This window comes from Sus scrofa, unplaced genomic scaffold (genome assembly GCF_000003025.6).
Source record: "Sus scrofa isolate TJ Tabasco breed Duroc unplaced genomic scaffold, Sscrofa11.1 Contig1214, whole genome shotgun sequence".
In the NCBI taxonomy this organism is placed as follows: domain Eukaryota; kingdom Metazoa; phylum Chordata; class Mammalia; order Artiodactyla; family Suidae; genus Sus; species Sus scrofa.
Window position 1 is genome coordinate 64,525 of NW_018084835.1, and position 6,979 is coordinate 71,503.

Sequence of the window (6,979 nt, forward strand, 5' to 3'; positions counted from 1 at the left end):
ACATCCAAACCTAAGTCTTATTCCAGTTTAGTTTAACAATTTGCAGTTGTTACACATACACTCTAATCCATTTTTACCACAGGCATAATGGTGCATAAGTCCATTTTTTTTTTAAAGAAGCTATTTTTGGTCTCTGGGATTGGCTTCTCAAGACCTATTAAAGATTTTGTTCTCTGTTTATAAGTAAAAAAGATGTGATACACTATTACAGCTTTTATACCATTATCATATATTTTTGTTCTCAAGTTTTGAGTGTAACTCATTAATTCATATGGTGCTACAAGAAAGAAAACATTAGAAAGAACATTAGATCAACATTACAGAGAACATATTTCTTCCAGTCTGCTCCTATTTGTCTGGAAACGCTTGAGCATGCAAAGGCTCCCAGATTATTGTAGTGATTCTAAAACCTTAGTGGATGTGAGCATCTCCTTGGAGTTTAAAAAGGCAGTCTCGGAGTTCCCATCGTGGCTCAGTGGAAATGAATCTGATTAATATCCATGAGGACGCAGGTTCCATCTCTGGCCTCACTCAGTGGGTTCAGGATCCACTGCTGCCATGAGCTGTGATGTAGGTTACAGATGCGGCTGGGATCCTTCGTTGCAGTGGCTGTGGTGTAGGCCGGCAGCTACAGCTCCAATTCGACCCCTAGCCTGGGAACCTCCACATGTCGTGAGTATGGCCCTAAAAAGCAAAAAAAAAAAAAAAAAAAAGGCAGTCTCGCATTGCCACCCCATTCCTGAGATTCAGAATCAGTGGTCTGGGCTGGAAAATGGGAATTTGTACTTTAAGTAAGTCTGACAGGTCATTCTGAGGCAAACGGATACTTTAGGAGTCACTGCTCTCCTATGTGGTTTGGCAAAACATTTGTGGAGGATTTTGTTGTTTTGTTTTGTTCTTCGACAGACTCCCTTCCTTGAAGACTCTTCTTTGTATCTTTACATAAAATGAAAGAACACCTACGAAAGCAGTAAAAAGGGTGGATGGGGCACTATACCTAGACCGGGAGATGAATTGCCCTGATGTGGTCCTGCACGTCACACGTGGCATTAAAACTTAAGTCCAGGCATTTTCACTGCTGTGTTCAAGCCTTTGCTCCTTCCTGTCGCCTTATCAACATCAAGAGAATGATCAAGGAAGGGAATTTTCATCCAGGAGTTGGTGATAACCTAAAAGGTAGGACTCTAGAAATTACACACCTGGAAACCTCTCCATTTAGTGCTGGATTGACCCTGGTCAGGCAGCACCATGTTTATATTAGGGAATGGATTGGGGCTGGGACATTTAAATATTTTCCTAATTCTAAGTATGAGCCTAATTTTCAGCATATTTGGAAAGATGCTTTGATTCTAAATTTTGAACGTGAAGACATTTAAGTAAACTTTTGTTTTTGCTTTTTTGTTGTTGGTGGTGGTCTTTTTAGGGTTGCATCCTCAGCATATGGAAGTTCCCAGGCTAGGGGTCAAATTGGAGCTGTAGCTGCCAGCCTACACTGCATCCACAGCAACGCAAGATCCGAGCTGCATCTGTGACCTACATCACAGCTCAAGGCAATGCTGGATCCTTAACCCACTGAGTGAGGCCAGGGATCAAACCAACATCCTCATGGATACTAACCACATTCATTACTAATGAGCCAGGACAGGAACTAAGTCCACCTTTTTTTTTTTTTTTTTCTTTTTAGGGCCACACCCTTGGCATATAGGGAGCTTTCCAGGCTAGGGGTCTAATCAGAGCTGCAGCTGTTGGCCTACATCAGAGCCACAGCAACCCAGGATCCGAGCTGCATCTGTGATCTACACCACAGCTCAGGGCAATGCTGGATTCTTAACCCACTGAGGGAGGGCAGAGATCGAACATGCAACCTCATGGTTCCTACTCGGATTCAATAACCACTGAGCCATGACAGGAACTCCAAGTCCACCTTTTATATCGCAACTTGTGCTCTAAAAAGTAAGCCATTGGGAAGCTTATTTAAAGCAAAAAAAATCATAGATTAATCCTACGAGTGAAATATTGGCTGAGGTATGAATGTTTATCCTGAAATACATCTTGATTTATAATCTACACTGTAAGGCAATTTATTTTATAATAATAAAGGAAACTTAGAAAAAAATAATAAAGGAAACTTCAATTTCCAATATGTCACTTAGTTTCCTTTTTATCTTCATAAAAGATATGTTATATATTGAGCACTTAAATACATAATAATTCAGTCACACCTTTGTTTCTAATTCAGAATTCTCTCTTTGTAGCAGGTCATATGCCATTAAAAAAGGGTCTCTGTCTTCTGCTTCCCCTGGAAGACTTTGAATTTCATTATAAAGGCATGTAAGTTCTGACTTTAACTTTTGCAAATCCTGATTAAGAGATGATGACAATATTTAGGAGAAAAAAATGGAAGCATATGGAAGTTCCCAGCCTAGGGGTTGAATCAGAGCTACAGCTGCCGGCCTACACCACAGTCACAGCAACGCCAGACCTAAGCCACATCTGCAACCTACACTGCATCTTGCAGCAATGCCGGATCCTTAACACACTGAGTGAGGCCAGGGATCAAACCCGAATCCTCATGGATACTAGTTGGGTTCTTAAACCTCTGAGCCACAATGGGAACTCCAGAAGCGATGTTGGTCTGTCTTGTCAAAGATCTCCTTCCTGAAGGCATCCAGGAACTGGGCTTCATGTGCCCCAAAGGAGACCAAGCCCAGGCGCTGGATCACTCTGGACAAGATGCTCAGGCAGCAGAAAGCAACCCCTGGACTGGCCATGGCTGTGGCTGTGAATGGTCACGAGCCATTAGTATTCTTAATATCTGTCATTTATAGTTTCAAAGGCAGTTTCTAGACATCCCAACTTTATATAAAGCTTGGATAGAGAGAAGTTCTTCAGCAACTCCTGCATCAGTTATAGTACCTATTTTAAAATGCATCTTTTTAAAGTTACATCTTATAGGACAGGTGCTACATGGTATACCTTTAATCTTGTCACAACCTCATATAGTGTTATTGAAACCGCAGCCCAGAGAACTTAAGTGAACTGCCCACATTCACATAGCCAGGAAGTGGCAAAGCTGAGATCCAAACTTTCTGACTGACTTTAAACATTCTATTCTTTCCTACAGATTAGCTATCTCACTTCATAATGTATGTGCAAAGCAATGAGATCCTGCTACATGGCCCAGGGAACTCTAGCTAGTCACTTGTGATGGGACATGATGGAGGATAATGTGAGAAAAAGAACATGTATGTATATGTATGACTGGGTCACTGCTGTACAGTAGAAACTGACACAACACTGTAAGTCAACTGTAACAGGAAAAATAAAAATAAAAAATAATGTATATTCAGTGACTTCATCAACTCATTTCCTCTGGCTTGTTTGTTTGTTTGCTTGTTTTTGCTTTTTAGGGCCACACACTCGGCATATGAGGTTCCCAGGCTAGGTGTTGAGTCAGAGCTACAGCTGCTGGCCTACACCACAGCCACAGCAACACCAGATCCTTAACCCACTGAGCGATGCTGGGGATCAAACCTGCAACCTCATGGTTCCTAGTCGGATTCATTCCTGCTGTGCCACAAAGGGAATTCCATACACTAATTTTTTTCTATATCAATAAGAGAAAACACTTTAGTTAGATGTAGGTTTTTAAATCAAACTTGTGCATTGATGATATGGAATACGCAGTATTTGGTGGAGGACAGGGGCCTGAGAGTCAGGTTGCAGTGCCTTATGAAGGGAACAAGTGATAAAAAATTTACTAAAGGAGAGGAGGTGCTTGGTATTAGCAGAGAGGGAGGGGCGTGTGGATGAGGAAGGCAGCGCAAAAAGGAGAACAGGTAGGGAGTGGCCCCCCAAACCATGGGCAGGTGGCAAAAGCTGCGTCAGTGTCCGACCCTGTTTCATGGAAAAGTCCTGCAGCTCATCAGGATGGGATTTGGCATTTGCACTGGCTTTCACCTACCCTGCAAACTGGTTGTCCCCTCCTCTAAATCAGCAATCTAGACTTCCATGAACTCACCTCCAGGTCACTCTTCCACATCTCCTGAAGGACCTTTCCAAGACGGTAGGACCAGGGGTTAAAAGGAGAGACAAGTCCAGGACTCTATGACCACGACAATAATTAAACCCCTGCTCTCTAAAGGATTCTCTGTTGAGTATCGGAACTCATTATTATTAATGAGAAATAACAGTCATCTCATTATTAGTAATAGAAATACACATCCTTTAGCTACAATTTATTTCAAAATCAAAATAAACAAATAGCACGAAATCCCTAAATTACGAATGTTTAAAAGAGGAAAATAACATCCTAAATGGCAAAATACCTCACTTTCAGCTTTCAAAGAGTTTTGTCCAGTGGTAAGATCAGGTGTCAAGGGCTTTTTCCTTTCTCTCTCTTCTGACAACTCGCTTTCAAAATATTTCAATTTTTTCTTGGCTCATTTTCAGTATCTGCAAAAGTATTTTACACTATTAATTCCAGATACAATCCTCAAGTTCCCTATAAATTCTGATAATGCTTTTCTGTCTAACTCAATTGTAAAGTCATCTTGGGGAGGGACGGACCTGAGTAAACTTGGTCGTGGGACCATAGCTCTAAGACAGGCTTTTCTCTCTAAGCCTGTTTTCTCAACTGTAAGACAGAACTGATACTTGTCCTGCCTGCATTATAGCCATTCAAATAGGAGCCCAATGTGGTTTTGAAAGTATTTTGAAAGTATTTTAAGCACTTACTAAATATAAGGTATTGTTATTATCCTACCAAATTGGTGAGGAGGCAGAGAACTTCAAAAATAATACTGAGAGCAGCTACTATTTACTGAGTGCTTACCATAGGTCAGACTTCATAGTAAAGGCTTTACATGCATTATCTAATTCCATTTTCCCAGGATCCCTATAAGGTTAGAGCTATTATTTTATTCTTTTTACAGAGAACATAGTAAGGCTCAGCTAGATTAGGTAATTTGCCCAAAGCCACACAGTCAGCATTAGGATTCAGACCAAGTCTAACTTGCAACCCCTTGCTTTTACTTTTATTTCATATTTTTGTCTTTTTGCCTTTTCTAGGGCTGCTCCCGTGGCATATGGATGTTCCATGGCTAGGGGTCTAATCGGAGCTGTAGCCACGGGCCTACACCAGAGCCACAGCAACGTGGGATCCGAGCCGCGTCTGTGACCTACACCACAGCTCACAGCAATGCCAGGTCCTTAACCCACTAAGCAAGGCCAGAGATCGATCTTGCAACCTCATGGTTCCCAGTCAGATTCATTAACCACTGTGCCACGATGGGACCTCCTATTTAATTTTTAAAAAATTGAGGTATAATTGATACAGAACATTGTATTAGTCTCAGGTATACAACACAGGAGTTCCCGTCGTGGTGCAGTGGTTAACGAATCCGAGTAGGAAAGGTGAGGTTTCAGGTTCGATCCCTGGCCTCGCTCAGTGGGTTAAGGATCCAGTGTTGCCATGAGCTTTGGTGTAGGTTGCAGACAAGGCTTGGATCCTGAGTTGCTGTGGCTGTGGTGTAGGCCGGCAGCTGCAGCTTCAATTAGACCCCTAGCCTGGGAACCTCCATATGCCGTGGAAGCGGCCCTAGAAAAGGCAAAAAGACAATAAATAAGTAAATAAAAACATAAAGTAGGAAACAGGTATGCAATATAATGACTCAATGTTTGTATGTTCTGCAAAATGGCCACCACAATCGCAGTTATCAGCCCTCATCACTCATAGTTGTGATTTTTCCTCTTGTAATGAGAATTTTCAGGATCCGCTCTCCGAGCTACTTTCAAAGATGCAGTGTAGTCCATTACAGTCACTGTGTTGTACGTTGCAGCCCCATGACGTGTTCATTCTACAACGACGCGTTTGTACCTTTGGTGGACTTCCTTCCCCCGTTCCACACACGTGCAAACCCCTGCCTCGAGCAACACCCATCTGTTCTCTACAGCCATGATTTTTTGTTGTTTTAGATTCTACACATACGTGAGAGCACATGGTATTTCTCTCTTTTTGTCTGGCTTATTTCATTTAGCATAATGACCTCAAAGTCCATCCATGTTGTTTCAAATGGCAAGAGGTCACTATTTGTTAATGGCCGAGTGACATCCCACTGTGTGTAACACCCTGTTTACTTTACACATTCATCCACTGATGGATCCTTGGGGTAATCCCAGGTATTGACGACTGGCAACAGTGCTTCAGTGAACATGGGGGTACACAGATCTCTTTGAATTAGTGGGGCTTTTTTTTCGTCTTTTGTCTCTTGTCTTTTTAGAGCTGCACATCTGGCACATGGAGGTTCCCAGGCTAGGGGTCAAATCAGAGCTGTAGCCGCCAGCCTACACCACAGCCACAGCAACAGGGATCCGAGCCACATCTGCGACCTACACCACAGCTCATGGCCACGCTGGATCCCTAACCCACTGAGCAAGGCCAGGGATCAAACCTGCATCCTCATGGATGCTAGTCTGACTTGTTTCTGCTGAGCCACAACGGAAACTCCGATACTACTTATTACTTCTATTCAGAATTAGTTTTCAATGGAAATTTCAATTTGAAGTTTTTAATTAAGAGATTAAAAACATTCCTTTATTTAGGCTGAAAAAGGAAAGAGTTCATTTACCAAATATTTTTATCTAATTAAATTTGCAGGAAAGTATTCCGGAGCTTTGCTTATTTTCTTGGTTCATGACCTATTGCCAGATGTGTATTAATTTAACCTACAGATTAAAGAAAATAAATTTGTTAGTAAAGTTGGTTATCAATAATTTACCTTTCTCATTTTTTTGGGGGGGGTGCACCCACGGCATATGGAAGTTCCCAGGCTAGGGGTTAAATCTGAGATATAGCTGCCAGCCTACACCACAGCAATGTAGGACTGCAACCTACATCACAGCTCACAGCAACACCAGATCCTTTAACCCACTGAGGGAGGCCAGGGATCGAACCACGACCTCATGGATCCTAGTCAGG

At 42.2% G+C, this 6,979-nt stretch overlaps 1 long non-coding RNA gene across 1 annotated transcript; it reads left to right on the plus strand.

Moving 5' to 3' along the window:
* Nucleotides 1-708: 708 nt before the first annotated feature.
* On the plus strand, nucleotides 709-3,260 carry LOC110258097. The gene is made up of 3 exons (XR_002340982.1): nucleotides 709-1,176; nucleotides 2,256-2,331; nucleotides 3,125-3,260. It is a non-coding gene; the product is annotated as an uncharacterized LOC110258097 (long non-coding RNA).
* The last annotated feature ends 3,719 nt before the right edge of the window (nucleotides 3,261-6,979 follow it).